At 39.6% G+C, this 17,046-nt stretch overlaps 1 protein-coding gene across 5 annotated transcripts in view; it reads right to left on the bottom strand.

Moving 5' to 3' along the window:
- The window catches only part of LOC110956028 (septin-9-like), a 105,898-nt gene that overhangs the window by 20,054 nt on the left and 68,798 nt on the right, over positions 1–17,046 (bottom strand). The window contains exon 1 of one of the 5 annotated variants that reach the window (XM_022201255.2): positions 13,499–13,592. The exons of 3 other annotated variants lie outside the window; for them this stretch is intronic. The gene's annotated coding sequence lies outside the window, so the exon portion shown is untranslated. Of the gene's footprint in view, positions 1–13,421; positions 13,593–17,046 lie in introns of those variants that run through there. One more of the 5 variants, XM_022201256.2, reaches the window with a different exon arrangement.

The raw sequence follows: 17,046 nt of genomic DNA, 5'->3' as shown, positions 1-17,046 counted from the left end.
CCGATGCTCTGTCATCAGTTTCCCCTCTGCATCTCATCCATTGTCTCCCCCTTTTACCTTCCTCCCTCCTGCTGCACATCTGGCTTTCAGTTTGAACGTTACATTTGTGCCACATTTCTTGGGGCTATCTCACACAACCTTTCATCCTCTGAGTGACACTGTCGATATCAACCCCTCTTTCTAGTGCCTTTGTGGCAGTTATGTGCTGTAAAAAGAGACCAGAGGGGAGCTTCACCCGAGGCTCAAAACCAACAAAGCATCAAAGGAAAGGGACGTAAAACGAGACAGTATCAGCCTCAGTGTTGTCACATATCTTTAAACAGCAGCAAAACAGTAAATATAACCGTCTTGATGATTAATAAACGGAGAATATACTCATTTGCAGCTTTCTATTGCTCCAGCTGCTTCCTCTTGAGGATTTACTGTATCTGTAGATATGGAAATCCTGTTTTCTTTTTTTTTTTTAGAGATAACAGCTCATCAGCACCCTTTCCTTAAGTTAAAGCACCAGAACAGCGAAGTAACCCCTGCAAAGCTAAATCAGCTCAATAAAAATATACCAGATATATGTGTTAAATGCACAGAGGCAGAGCAGAAAGATGACAACATTTTGGGAAGACATCAGAGCCAAATGTCTGAAGATTACTTCAAAATGAATTTCATTAGGTTTGGTCTGTTTCCAAAAGAACACAACTATAATGAACAAATACTGATGAACCTCAGCTTTCTAAACACTAAAGACACCAAATGTTACTCGGTACAAATAAAGTTAAACCTTTCACTCAAAAGAATAATATACGTACTGAAAAAATATTAGAAGATTTTGCCATAAATCATGCAGACTTTATTGAGAAAATATCTCAAAGACTTACTTCAAAAAAAAAAAAGAGTATAACATGCCATCTATTTGTTGAGCGTTTGTGTACACTATTCTGCTTAGCAATTACTTTTTCTCTCTATGTATATGCTTGAAAATAAAAACAAAAGTACCAAGACATAAATGCAAAAATGCTTCACAACAAATTAAAGTCCTGCTCAAGTTAAAGCACAGAAACAAAGGAAGCAGAAGGTAGTTTAAGAGTTAAAGTTCTGGTTTGGTCCCTGTGACTGATGTATTATTGTATAAATGACATCATTAGATCATTAACGTGTGTCAGTAGCAGGAGGAGCCGGTCTGAGCTGCACTTTTACAAACAGACAGCAGATAAATCAGAGGCGTCGTCAGATTAATGACAGCGGAAAGAAGAAAAAATAAGTTCTGATACACAAATCTGCTTTCAGTTTGTGGACTTTTTCCTCTAATCCAGATCATTTGAACATTTATTGGAATTAAACCGTGTGTTCAGAGGGGAAAAAAAAACAACTCAGTTTGTTGGAGCTCAGACTTCCACATCGGACGCCAAAAATACTGAAAACCACCGGATTGATCTTTAACAGGCTGTTCTGTTATCCATTGTGTAAAGTCTTCATGTTATAAGTAACTAAAGATGTAAAACAAATGCAGGAGGGCAGAAAGTTCAGTATTCCCCTGTGATATATAGTAAAGCAGAAACAAAGTATCATAATAGTGTATAAATAATGGAAACAATCATTTATTGTAGGTATACTTGCCGATACAATCCAACATAATCCATATTCTCAGTGTTCAAACTTACATATTGTCAGACAAATAATCAAAACCAATTTTTATCTGGATTTCTATGACATATAATGTGCTCCTGACAGTTTTCTCTGCTCTGAATTTCCATTTGTTGTGTGCTCCTGCAGTTACAGTACCTGCATTTTATACGAGGACTTCCTGAAATAAGTGTCTCATTTCAGAGAACAATGCTGACCACATTTATTGTATCAACAAGCTGTCTGTCCTGTTTAAAACGCAGTAAACACACACCGATCTCCCTGTGTAGCTGGAAAAACACTGAATCTGGGAGGGAACAGGGAGAGCAGTATAGCTGGTAACGCACCGCTTTCCCAGAGAGAAGCAGCGAGGCTCTTCAAAGCTTTGACTGTCCTTTGTGAATCCAAAACCACCAATTTTCTCAGGGCCGTAAACAACTTGGCAAACACACAAACAAACTGTGGGAAACCCAGCAAAGATAACAAATCTCTTTCATTACAGGTAGTAAAGCGCTTCGGTTCTGTCATCAGTAAAACTACAGATCCCAGAGTGCAGCGACACAAGAATGTTAAGCTTTGAATGAATCTGGTTGCTTTCACAGCGAGTCCAGGACTTCAGAGTGACCCAGCATCTGGACACGCAGACCATTTGTTCTTGCAACATGCTGCAGACCTGTAATGGATTCTAACCCGTAAACACAGGTGTCTGGAGGCAGCCGGTTGGAGTGAATTTTTAAAACATCGGACCTCCACCAGTAAAAAGTCGGATCCTGGTGGTTTACCAGCTGGTGGACATCATCCCAAACGTACCAAACGCAGTGATCAATGCAGAATGCCGGTTCATGTCAGGTTAAATAGGGATGGAACAGACGGCACAAACATTGCTTACATTTTTCATGGTCATCCAACCAAAGGGAATCAAAATAAACAGATAACATCTTACTGAAAAGCACCTCCCTCACATACAAGAACAGTAAAAGATCAAATTAATCTAATTCTCATCTTCACCTAAATTACACAACAAACAGTCTGTCCTTCTCTGGAGCAGCTTTAAACCTCCCAGTCTCTAAAGCTAACGGTTCCTGAGTGAAACTGAGCCCACAGGGATCTCTGAGATTTGCTTGAATTATAATTCACAGGGTTCCACACTGTATCTATCCTTTATAAGAAGATAAGCTCGGAATTTCTCCGCCACGCAACAGCGGAGTTATGTGACAATCTGCATTGGTTTGTCTGTCTGTTAGCAACATTACTCAAAAAGCAGACTAATGGATTTGGATGAAATTTTCAGGGAAGGTCAGAAATGACACAAGGACCAAGTGACTACATTTTAGCAGTGATGCGGCTTATAGTCTGGATCCACGGATTTGTTAAAGATTTCTGCATCATTGCGAGATAGCGGCATGGCGTCACTGTAACCATGACAACAAGTAAACACGACGTCAGCTGCCTGCTGATGATCACATGATTGTGATCCTACTACAAATCCACCGCTGTGGACGAATCAGGACTTATCTGTTGGAAATGATACAAGGAACAACTGATTAAATTGTGGGGGTGTTTCTGAGTCCCATCAATTTCTGCCGCCTGCTGCATATTTAAGTCACGTGATTCGGTATCCGTACATAACATACATGCTCAGCGCGAGGTCTTCTTGTTTATTTTAGTTAAAGTTGATCTACATTGCCATTCAAAAGTTTGGGGTCACCCAGATAATTCCATGTTTTCCATGATAACTCTCACTTTTATCCATGTGCTAACATAACTGCACAAGGGTTTTCTAATCATCAATGAGCCTTTCAGCACCATTAGCTAACACAATGTAGCATTAGAACACAGGAGTGATGGTTGCTGGAAATGTTCCTCTGTACCCCTATGGAGGTATTCCATTAAAAATCAGCCGTTTACAGCTACAATAGTCATTTACCACATTTGCTATGTCTACACTGGAGTTCTGAATAATTTAATGGTATCTTCATTGAAAAAAAACTGCTTTTCTTTCAGAAATAGGGACATTTCTAAACGACTCCAAACTTTTGAACAGTACTGTGTATTTGATGTTTGGAGGTTCCCATCCTATATCTCTACTAATTGCCAAAGTAATGCCGAAGTAAATTGATGGACTCCCAGAAATGATGCTCTGTAGTACAACTTGTGTGTCGCCAGGAGTCCCAACCACCAGAAGCAGTGAGACACCGGACAGACACATGAATTGCATAGTTATGTACAAATATGCAGATTACCACAATGCTTAATTCTGTTCAGTTTTGACTGAGCTAAAACATTAACAGCTTCCTTAAATGTCGTGTGGAAATGCTTTAAGCTGTCAGATTGGAGCTACAGTTTTAACACAACAATTCAATTCTGCATTTTGTGTTTCTTCCTCACTGGTTTGTATTTCTGTGCTTTAAACACACAAACACTTTTTGGATGTTAAATAATTAAGGGATCATACTTTAGAACTGTTATTTAGTCAGAAATCTTCCATGTTGTGGAGAAATTCTTAAGAAACAAACTCACTGACACTTAGTTTTCCCACAACTCTAGTTTTTAAAATGGTTTTCCCCTGTATCAGCTCCAGCTACAGCATGAATAGTGTGTTTCCTTTAAGTCTGTAAGAAAGCTAAATTAATTTTAGCAACTGGAAAGCGGAGAATGACTCACTGGACTTGCCGTGATGCTGTTTTCAATTACAGGCACTAAAGAATACTTATTTTTTTTCTTGCTTCCAGCGGTATCGGATTGCTTTGCTTTTTTGTAAATATGGCCTGCAGGCTGCTCAAACACCACAAAGCATTTCTGAGAGGAGAAACAAGAGCAGGGAGGAGGAAGAAGTGTGGTGAAAGAAGGGCAGCAGTGTGGGAAGCATGAGATAAAGAGAAGAAGCAAAAAGGAAGACGGCCGTTGAGCGAGGGGAGGTAAAACAGATAAGGTCAGGGGAAAGAGTTCAGAGGAAGGCATCTAGAATGGAGGAGGAGGAAAAAGGAAAGAGAAAAACACGAGCGTGGACAGTAGAGGTTGTGATTTATTCCACTTTTGGGCCCGGGGCATTCCTCACTAACTGCACACAGGCCTCCAAACCAGGATGTAAATACATGTGAAACCAGCTAAACATGTCCCCCCTTCATTGCAAAGTCTCTTCAGAAGACGCTGAAACTACGAAGGACTGAAGAAAACTGTGACTCTGTCGTCTGTGTTTAGTGGCGGGGTGGTGAAAACCGCCGAGCCGTGGCCCAGCTGTCCAGGGTGTTGATCTTGACAGCGTGGTGAGCAGGTCAGAGGTCACGTTCCCAGTTTAGGTTGGAAAAGAGCTGCTCTGAGGTTAGCCCCCTCATGACTAACCAGTGGTTTGACCCTCTGAACAAACTGACGTGAATCACAGGAGAGGAATCCAAAGAGAGAAAGGGTTTGGAAACTTGGACCGAGGGAAGAGTGTTTGTTATCTCAAACAGCGATTCACTCTCTGGATCCTTGAAACTGTGATCTGCAAAATCTGTTGCTTTATTTAGACACTTTTACAACTCTGTGGTGCAGTTTGTTTTCTGTACCGGGACGCTCCTCTGCATGAAGAACGATTGACTAACAGTCAGTAAACACATCCAGATCTAAGACTAGTCAAAATACAGATTAAAGGGATCAACTGCATTCATTATTTAATCACTGCAGTTCTTCATAAAACTTGATAATCATGATACACAATTGTATTGTTGGTTCGTCATTCAGGAACTGGAGGACATTTGGGATTCAAAAGGTTTGAAAAACAAACCTCTTTTACAGTTTTCTGCTCCATATTCATCAATAAAAGGTATTGATTGGCTCAGCTTCCACATCAATGGTAGCATTTTTATTCCATGTTTTCTGTGCTGTTTGCTAACCCTACTCTAATCACAGTAACAGGGTTGCTAATCCATGCTAATGTGATCTTTTTCTCAGCAGTAGAAGCTAGATATTTAGCTAGCTGTTACTGCTGACCAAGAGGACAAACTGACTGATGGAAAACAGTCCAAAGAATGAGTCTGATCCTGATAATATGAGGTAGAGAGAGACATTCAATCAAGGCTGACAATTTGATGAAAATCTGAAAAAATAGAAGAGAGGACATAGCTTTGCTCTACACATTTTTTTTTAGGAAAACAGTTTGATGGTGTAAACAACAAAAACAAGACGGAAAACGACGAATATAAGACATAAAAAGAAAAAACGAGTAAGAAAATGACAAAAATAACACTCAAAATGACAAAAACATAAGACAAAAATATAACAGCAAAAATGTCATCACCACAGTTGCGTGACACGGTCCATGTGTAAGAATCATTTAACATATTGTGTTGATTAAAAAAAATCCCACAATTACAAGAACCATTAATGAAAGAAATAATATAAAAAAAGGTAAATCTATTTAACCCTTTAAGCTTCAGTCAATTCCAGCCGTTTTCAGTACAAAAAAATCGCTAATATTCTATTTTTAAATTAAAAAAATTACGAAAAATACAGGGAATATTGGATGGGCATCGCGAGGTGCATTTCCTTGAAAACGACCGATTCGGGGATTTTATACGACTTCAGGACATGTTTTGGACAAAATAGTTTACTGGCTTGTGTCATCTGGATGTAAAAGGTTGGATTATGGCCGTTTTTTGTGGAATTTTTTTTTGTGTATAATAATAAACCCGGAAATGTGAGTCGCGCTGTGTGCGTTGAAGCCGTGTATAGAGAACGGATGGATGAATATTTGTTTTTGTCGGACAAATGTGTTTTTCTCACCCGCTGTGGTAATCGCATCTGAAAGTGGTTTATACCGGCGGATTCCTGAGAATCTAAGCTTTCCATCGGCGTATAGTGTTTGTATAATCGTGTTTGCAGCCGTCGGACATTCTTGAAATTCCTATGCAAATTAGTAGGTGTACCGCCGGCGGTACACTGAAGCTTCAAGGGTTAAATTTATTTTTAACCGTTTTATTAGAGATTCAATTTGGTCATCGGGGACAAGAGAAAAATGGCATTTAAGAGGGAACTCCAGACGCATTTGGTATTTTTACAAATACTTTCAAACATTTTTTCTCCTAGTTTTTTTAGATTTGGTCTCAGGACAAAAACATTTACACAACTACTGCATGTTTTAGGCTCTTGTATGTGCATTATTTGAAATTTGATAGATGGGACCTAAAATGTCCTCCAGTTCTGGAACGACCCAGGTGCAATTTTAAACCATCATAATTTTAACTTATTCTACATATTCTAACTTATTCTGGTTGCTAAAAGTTAACTGAACTATACCGATTGTAGAAATTTACATATTACAGCGATTTTTTTTTCAATTTATTTAGTTTTTTTGAAAGTTCCCCCACTAGGCACGCTCTCTCCCAGTCAGAAGATGATCTAAACTCGTGCATTTTATCTGTTTGTATGGAGCTCCTTGTCAAACACACATTAGTCAACTAATCCAGTTAATGGGATTTTAGATCTGTGCTCAAGACTAAATTCTTTTTATGGACCCCGCTTTAAAACATCTGCTCTTTTTTGTTGTGTATTTACATTCCCAGGCAGGACAGAGAAGGTTTGCAGTCGAGTCCCATCCTGACAGATCCACATTTGTTTTGATAGTGAGTTGGATGCTTCTTGAGAAGTGTGTGGGCTGCTGCAAACGTTATTTTAGCCAGATAAAATCCAAGAAGTTTCTGCCTTTCCAGTGCTTCTAGAGCTGGCGTTTTTATAGCCAATTTCCCGTAAGAGGAAGAGACGATTCGAAAGACAGCGGAGAAACTTGTGTAGAAGGAATAAAATGCATCCAGCTGCCCTCCAGCACAGAATCAATCTGACAACCTCGACCACAGGGGTTTACGACGGACAAACACGCACACACAAACAGATTTTCCCACCCTCTGACAGCGAATCCCTTAATAAAAGAGGGAAATTGGCGTGGTGGCAGCGCAAACACGCTCTGTTGTGTTACTGAAGTCGCAGTGTTTGTGCAGCGAGGCCGGGTTCCCAGAGTCCTCGTCATTCAGGTCTCAGGAGAAATGTGACCTCTGACCCCTGCAGGGTCCGATGAGCTCTTCATACCTGTCCCTGGATAGTGTCTAGCATCTGTCTGCATGTGGCTGTAATAGTGGTGGGACGCAATTTAAGAAATTATCTAATTAACTAGGAGCTTTGTAATTAATTAAATATCAATATTTCACTCAACAAGCAAAGTTTTTCAACTCAAATAAATTGTGGTTGATGACTGAATAGATGAGCAGACATATACATGAACTTAAACATTTCTATTTATCTGCATTTTTCATCTGCCTGCTACATTCACAGATTACTGCAAGCGCAACTACAGCGATTATATTCAACAATTTAAGACTTTTTGTAAACTCAAGCACTTTCATTGTCTTGAAAAGTGGTCTATTATGGGATGGCTACACCAGTCGCCGGTACCAGGATTGCCATATGTAACATTAGCTCTGTGTAAATATGTTTTACACCATCGGCTTAAAGTGCTGCGTTCAACAGAAAACTCTTTGCTGCAAAACCATTAAAAATGCAAAACAAGCATGAAAAAAAACATAACCACAGAAAGGCTCAAAATCATCCCAAAAAGATGAAAAAACCCCCACAAAATTCAAAGTCACCATAAAAAGACACAAAATCACTACAATAACATTCAAAATGAGTCAAAAATTTGCAAATTAACAACAAAGAGGTTTAAAATCACCTCGTAAAGACACTAATCACAAAAAAAAAAGCCTAAATCACCACAAAAAGAAGTGAAATGGGTCCAAACAGAGGGAAGATGACCACAAAAAGATTCAAAACTTGTAGGGCTACACCCAAATATCCCGAATATCTGAATATTCGTTCGCTACGGCGGTATCCGGATATTAATTTTGGTATCCAAATATTTCTAAAAAAAAAAAAAATGCTGCATTTCTGATCATGCCATATGGTGGAATGAGCAGCCTTGGTGGAGTACTGTGCTTTCTGAGTGATATTCCAGTTTTTTCTGCAATTAATTCATTGAAATTAACACATTCAACTCCCAGCCCTAGTATTTATTCTTCTATTCTGCACATGTGTGATGCATTTCATTTGGAAACTTTACAACGTTTTAATGCGTGATACGATCCCTCGTCTACAACCAATGACACATCTTTGGTACTTTCAGGATTCAAAGTCCAAACTGTATCCATGTCAGTGCAAGAACAGCGAGCAGCGGTGCTACGTTTTCGACAGCTGAGAAATGTAAATTGCTGTAATGACAGTAGAAGCCCACAGGTTTGTCTAGACTGCCAGAGGAATGTGTTCAGTCTCCACAATGCGGTGGTGCACAACAGAGCTGTTGTCTTTCTAGGCTCCTCTGACACCGAGCAAGAAAAAGAAAGAAGGCCCGTCAGCTGCAACAAAGTCCATTTTGCAACGTTTCATCCTTATATTATAAAACGCACGCATTCATCAATGTGTGCATGCAAGTGCACTTAACTTTATGGACTGACGAACCAACCCAAGACTCATTTATTTAATTTCTAACTAAACATCTGCAATTAGAGAAAGCAATTCCACCACAGCACAGCATTCCTCACATAAGTGAAGTTTTATGTCTTCGAGAAAAAATATTCGACCCTAAGGAAACGTCTAAACTTTAACCCCTGAGTGTGTTGACACAAATGCATCAGGAAGCTGCCCATTTTCTCTTTGCAAAGAGGCTGAATTAGAAAGCAATTAGCCGCTAGATGCTCAGAGTCGTTAAAGCCGTTAGCTGGGCTGCGGCGGTGAGTCGGTGAAGTTCTTTTATCTCAGAGAGCAGGTCAAAGTGTATCAGTGAGATGGTTGGCTGACAGCAGGCGTGGGTCTGCAGGGCTGGAGGGCTTCAGGAATCTGACCTCTGTCCTCACACATGCCTCACCTCAGACACAACAGTCAGGAAGATATAAAACACGTTTCTGAATGTGGTGATGTGTCAACGTGCAGCAGCACATAAAATAAACACCCAGCTTCTTTATAAAACATATAATTGTCATAATCAGAGCTGAGGACTCACAGCAGGAGTGCAACTTTAAATAAGAAAGCTTTTTAAATAATATTAAATATCAGACATACCCTATCAATACTGGATCTAAAAACATGCAGTTGTACTTTAATGCTTTGCTGACTTTAACTCTATAAACCCCTGAACTCAGCATTAGGTTGTCTTTAAAATATCTGGAAAATTACACCATTCATCGGCGCCAGAAACTGTAAAAACAGAAAAATTCAACGGATTTCCAACTTGCCGACAGTCCTTAAACTACTCATCTGTGACTTGCTGTTCCATCAGAAAAAAACAAAAAAACAAAACAAATCTAAGCTTTAAATTGTGATTTAAAAAAAAAAATCACTATTTGATGTGTCTTCTTTATAAATTTGCAATAAAAAAGGTTTGCTCTATCTATAATTCTTTGCTCCTCAGTGCAAGCATGAAAACATGAATAACTCAGCTGCGATCAACAGTTACGTGATTCAGGGACTTTTCGGCTGACCTGGGTTGAACTGCAGGCTGTGTGTTCACAGAGCAGATATGAAAACAAAGAAATATGTCAGCAGTAAAACATTTGTAGCATGTAGAGCTGTCATGTGCTCCTGCGCTAAGTGCTGCACAAAATGTTGCACATGATATCATTTTTTGTATAAATGAGTAATCAAATCAATTCTTTCTTCTCCCCTATTTTTACTACTTTATCTCACTGTACAGAAGACATTAAGTTCTGTCTGCTGTTAGCTGCGGTTGTTCTGTTCCCATAGAGGTGCAGGACTTTACATTGCAGTGAAACATGAGCTCAAAGTGAATAAAACTGTGACAGGAGCAGAAGAAACCATCCAGAAAGTGCTTGAGAGAGTTAACTAACTACAGCTGCATTCACACAGAGTTTAATGGCAGCTTTCTGTCAGTGTTGATGGAGGGAAGGTTCAGGGTTTCCAGCAGCACAAATAAATAAAATAGTTTCTCGGTAGGTGTGAATGTGCACAAACACACACTCAGTGCTCTATCAACAACACAAGCAGCAGGAGTGCTTTGGTCTGTGACACTCTGTGATATAAAGCCTGACACTTGGGTCCTCTCCAGGCCTCAGGAGGAGTATTTATGGACTGTGACTGACCCACATACAAAGCTCCAGATTACAATAGTGGACGGACCAAACTACTGAGAGATCATTTGCCGGGTTCCAGTATCAGTTTTCATGTGCTAAATATGATTCCTCATTCAATTTAGCTTGGATTTCTTGTCTCTAAACCACTGACACCAACTTCTTCACATCTTCAGTAACATGATAAAGTAGGACCAGCAGTAAATGTAAGAGAATCTGTATGGGTCGCATTAGAATGTTAAGGTGGAAAAAAAAAAAAAAAAAAAAAATCAGACAAACCATTTTCAAATTCCAAGACGTAATATATGACAGTTTGTACAACTCACTCCCTTTACGTCAGTGGTGTCAAACATGCGGCCCACGGGCCAAAACCGGGCCTCAAGTGTAAAAATTACAGAGAAGACATTAACTACAGATTGTAAATTAGTAAAACTACAAATTTAAAATCATTTCTAGACCATGACAAGTTGCTTTGATTATAAAGTAAAATAGTAGATTGTTCAATGTTCTTTTGTCATTTTGTGCCTCCTTTTTTGTAATATTTTGTCTTGTTTTTTCGTCTCACTTTTGTCATGTGTCATGTTTTTGTCATTGTTTCTCATTTTTGTCGTTTTGTTTCCTTTTTGTCTCGCTTGTGTTTTCTTGTCTTATTTCATGTTTTGCTTTATTCATTGCTTTGTGTATTATTTGTGTTTTTGTTTCGTTCGTGTGGCTCTACTATTTTTTGTTGCTTTGTAACTTTTTGTCAGATTTTTGGTCTTGTTCATGTTTTTTTTTTTTTTTTTCATTTGTCTCATTTTTTGTCATTGTGTGTCTTCTTTTAGTAACATTTTGTCTTTTTTGTCAGATTTTTGTCATTTTGACCACAAAGTAAAATACTATATTGTTCAGTTCCAGATAACGGTGATTAAATGTTTTGTGTCTTTGTAGATTAACTGTGAGCTCTGATTTTTAATGTGTAAATGATAAACTGAGGCATCATGTTGATCAAAGAGACATTAGTTTTCTGAAGAAATTTGAGGTTGCTCATAATGTTTTGTAAAAAGACAATTCCTTCAATGTGAACATTTTTACTTTTTTGCATTAAAATAAAGTAAACATGTGGAGTTGTGGTTATTTACAGGTTATTATTTTACTGGTCTCGATCACTGGAGATCAAATTGGGCTGAATGTTTCCCTTGAACTAAAATAAGTTTGACACTCCTGCTTTAAGTCCTTAATATAGTGTAAAACCTGTTGATGTTGATCAGCCTGCTTTGTTCCAAGATCATTTTTAATTCCTCACATTTCCATAAAGCACACTAGAAAAGTCAACCTACACACAATGCCAAGCTATGAGACGTTATCAATTTTACATCACGGAGCTCCGATTGCATTTGCGAAATGTTTTGCATTTCGAAGTTATGATGCTACATTCCACAACAGACACACGATCTTCCCCCACAGAAGCACAAAGACGTACAGGATACAGTAGGTAACGATGACCTTTTCAGTGTCCCGTTAAACACTGGTGAAAGGCCACCTTCTGTTCTCAAAAGGGGGCCACAACAGAGCTCCTTTCAACAGCCAGAGAGTGTGTGTGCACTCTCATGAGGAAAACCAGAGGCGGCTGTCGTTTTCCAAAGGTTTGATATTAACAGAGAGCCAAGCTTTGTGTTCTCCAGGTCGACTCCGGGCAACAAAAGCCGGATGATACATCGCTGAGGCCCGGTTCTGTTCTAACTGCTGCCACATCGCCAGAGTTCACACAACCACTTTTCCACTGCTTCAACATGGACAGAAAGAAGCAGAGATAACAGAAAAGAATACTGAACTGGAACAAAAATCCGTTAGGGGTTAACGAAACAGCTCAGACAGAGAATCCTCATTTATTTTGGTCAACATTTGACACCTAAGCACTTCCTACCGGAAACAAACCAGAGCTCCTTTCCACTGATTATAATTAGCTAAGAGGATTCCTTCACTTTCCCTTCCCGTCACTGTGAAGCCTCTTACAGCACGTAACCTCTCACTTTATACACACACACACACACACACACACACACACACACACACACACACACACACACACACACACACACACACACACACACACACACACACACACACACACACACACACACACACACACACACACACACTTCTGGTTGATCCGGTAATAAGTCACTGTCAGAAACAAGAGAAGGTCCAACGTGTGGAAAATGTCAGGAAATAAGAAAAACAAAAGTGAATTTAAACACAGAAACATGATGGAACATCTCTCTGTGTGGATATACACACACACACACAGGCCTGTGTGTGTGTGTGTGTGTGTGTGTGTGTGTGTGTGTGTGTGTGTGTGTGTGTGTGTGTGTGTGTGTGTGTGTGTGTGTGTTATGCACAGACAGACTGATTACAAATCTTGCCACACAGCAGACGTGCACAACATTTATGGGATGAAAGACAGAGGGAATGCAAAACTTAGAACAATGGTAGCTATACACAAAGCACACACACATTAACAGATGAAATGCAAACCCGAGAAGCTCGTCTGTGAAATTTTATACCTGCACTCACTCATGCATGAACAGCAACATGCACATCAGTCCCATAAAACTCTAATATTAAAACAGCTGGACTCCAAAACAGCAGACCTCTTCTTACAGGAAAGAGGAAAAACACACAAAAACAAGAACAAAGGGGGAAAATACTCACTTCCTCTACTTCCAACTGCTTTCTTACAAACACACACACACCCCCACACACTCCCTGCTGGTATGCAAAGCACTCACCGTGTGTGAAGTGTATGTTTGGGTCGTCCCTGTAGAAGTGCAGCGCTGCAGTGAGGCCAAACTCTGCCGAGGCTCTGAAGCTCCCTGCCCGCCCCTCCCACCCCTGACGGTCATGTGACTGCAGCAGGACATGCCCACTTCCTTCAAATAACCCCCTCCCTCTGACAAAAAGTAAAAAAATAAAGCCTGACCTGTCTGTACAAAGAGTAAACTTCACTAGAGATCACATTAGACGAAGAAACAATGCATTTTCAGCAGCAGTATTTCAGCTAAATAAAAGCTGCTCCCTCTGCACGTGTTGCTGTGATTACTTTCACTTTTCAAGATAAGATAAACATTTTAGTTTGGATGCCACATCCTCTATGATGCTGTATAGTGATGCAATATTTCAGTTTTAAAGTGGAAAACAATCAGACTGTTTTATCACTACTTGGCACCGATTACAATACATTATACTGTTTTTACATCTATGAATGTATTTTACTACATGACTGCATTATCCTTTGCACTGCAATGCCTCTTTGTGTCTTTGTCTTTTTTCTACGGTGCATGTTGAGCCAGAGTCTGAGAGAAATCCACACTACTGCGCAAAAGTTTAGGGTCACTTAGAATTTCCTTATTTCTGAAAGAAAAGAATTTTTTTACAATGAAGATAACATTAAATGAATGATAAATCCAATCTAGAAATTGATAATGTGGTAAATGATTATTCTAGCTGCAAATGTCCTGTACATACAGCAGAATCGACATTAAAGTTGACTAAATTGCACAGAAGGAAATGTTTTTGATAAAGCTGAAGCAACCCTGCGTTCCAGAACGATCAGAGGATATGGTGACATTTGCACTTTCGCAAAGAAAATGCCACAAAAGGGTGTGTGGGGAGGTAAGAAGAATTGAATAACTTTATAGCAACAGCAAGGGAAATGTGTGGCATAGACGGAGAAACAGTGAGATTAACCGTCACGATTCACGTTTGATTAAATGTCTGAACCTCAAAGGCAGATTATCATAAAAATAAAGACTTAAAATGACACTAAGAAACAGAAATAGTCATCATAATTCACCAAAAATAAAGCGCTTTTAGTAACAAGATTCTGTGAAAAACTAAAACTTTTCTTAGCGATGCAGGATTTAAATTACAATGAAAAGCAAGCACAAAAGAAATAGAAGCACAGAAACAGCCCAGGGTTCAGAGGTTAATTACACAGCTAACAAAGCAACATCATTTGTAAACTCGTAAAAGAAGCACGAACAAAAAGTGACCATTTACTTCTGTTGAGTATAAAATTATCTGGAATGACGATTCAACCTGAGAAATAAGCCAGAGGAGGAAAATAAACTTTCAAGTAGCTGCATCTCATTGAATAGTGAGAAAAGCACTTATTTTCCAAAGCCTGAGAAGTAAACCAATTTCTCTGCTGATTACTATTCTTACACGGTGTGTATATTTGTGTGATTAAAGAGTGAGAAAACAGCTGTCTTCAGCCTCACAGGAAGTGTAATTACACAGCAGCGTGGTGGCCGGAGAGCAACCCGACAGCCACAGGCAGAAACACACATTTACTCAGGGCAGCACCTGCATTCCTTGAAAAAGTTGCTGAAAAAATATGCAACACCGCAGGTTGGAAAGATGGATTTGTTTCGTCTCATTATGCAAGATAAGAGTTAGTGCTGCTCCACGTTCTTCTAGCATGTCTGCAGCATCAACGTGGACCTTCTGCGTTCCACAGACACATGCATGTAAGAGTGATAAAAAGCAGGTCTGACCAAATATGGCCTTAAAATAAACCCTCGCTCTGCTTAGTTTTTACTATGTGAAAAACCCTACACTTTCCTCAGACTCAGGGCCGGTTCTCTTACAACCTTTCGTTCTTTGCCTCCTTTTCTTTTCATCTCCGTCTCTCTGGAGCTCAACTTTATCTCCCCAATAAAAACCCTGATTTAAAGTGGAGATACTGAAACTGTGGAGAAAACTAGCAGGAGTTACAGGATGGGATTAGAAGCTGCTTTCTGCCTGCTGAGCTTTTCATCATTTCAGGTCAGTACTGAAGCTCATATCAAATTTAAAAAGCTGCTCTGTGCAAAACGCAGATAGAAGGATACGACCGAGAGATGTCAGAGATGAAGCACGTCATCAGAAAGTAGAGCTGAGAGAAATAAAGTAAATATGAAGAGTTTTTACAACATGAACACATGCAAACCAATGCAACATGCAGTTTTTTCCCCATTCAGTGCAAATGAAAAAAAAAAAAAAAAAAAAAACAGATTTGGGAAAATAAAAGCAGTGCAGCCCTGCAGAGCGTCCTGGAACAGTTGTTTGAGAAAATGTTTGTGCAGACTCTAAAACTTTCCACCTCTCTGGAGCCTCTCACTGTAGGTTTCATTAATAACTTGTCTTTTTTATTTACACTAAAGCTTTGAGTTAACTTCTCTCTACTGTGTCGTCACTGACGACCAGCGAAACCATTTCACTGACATAAAACTGTGATTATGACTTCACAGGTGTCATCAACCGGTTGAAACAGACATTCTACAAAATAAAAACTCTCGACTCCTGAGTGAACCCGGCCTTGGGTGCATGCGGAGCGAGCCAGCCGTCGTTTGTTTGATCCGACGTAGCTGTTTTATCAGAGAGCCGCTGTCCTGCTGGGGACGTGGCCTTTTCCGATAAAGAGATCTTCACTTCGAGGAGATGGGGGGATGTAGTGACAGAAAGCCAGTGTCAGGGGGCTGAAGTTTCTGGGCCTCGCCAAGCCAAGATGTTGTCATGCATTGGCAGGCAGAGTGTAGAGCTGTCTGGCTGACCCCCGCTCCTCGCAGCTGTCCAAGGACTTTCATAACACTGAAACACGATAGGTAGAAACAGCATAGACTCACTGGGCGCAATATATTAAATTCAGCAAAGGCATTTTTTCCTGCGTTGTACCCATGAGCTTTTCAGAGTGTACAGAAAAGGCTGGAACAACATCCTAAACCCATGAATGAAGAAGTTGAAGGATAAAACCTGACATTAAGAAGCCTAATATGAAGAACAAATGCTGAAAAATCAACAGCATCCTGAGCTGCTCGTGTGTCAAAGGATGTGAGAAGCAAATTAAAAAGAGCAGCAACTTTAGCAGCGTCACTTCTTGCATGATGCCCATGTGAAAGATGTGGGTGGCGACCGCTGAGAAACTAAATGTTTCCTTTGTTTCCTTTCTCTACCCAGAGGGAATACGGAGGCAGGATATCAAGAGAAACCTGAGCGTGTCACTGTGTGCACATCTGTGTGCATTTAATCTGAATCTGTTTGTCTGGTTACACTATGGGGACTGGACTTCCTTTTTAGGACAAAACCAAGTCTAATAATAAAAATAATAACAAAAATTTAAGATGAAAACATGGTTTGAGGTGAGGTTTAGGTTAGAGTAAGTCTCCAGGAAATGAATGATAGCCAGTATGTGTGTAAAGAGGAAGTGCTTTCTCAGTTTGGGGGATTAATAGTAAACAGTCATGTTTTTCATGTCTATATACATGAATTAGAGTCACTCCATAATAGCTAAAGTTTT

The sequence above is a fragment of the Acanthochromis polyacanthus genome, chromosome 21, assembly GCF_021347895.1.
Source record: "Acanthochromis polyacanthus isolate Apoly-LR-REF ecotype Palm Island chromosome 21, KAUST_Apoly_ChrSc, whole genome shotgun sequence".
NCBI classification, from domain to species: domain Eukaryota; kingdom Metazoa; phylum Chordata; class Actinopteri; family Pomacentridae; genus Acanthochromis; species Acanthochromis polyacanthus.
The sequence above is the reverse complement of the archived record's forward strand: the minus strand, read 5'-3'. Positions and strand labels throughout refer to the sequence as shown.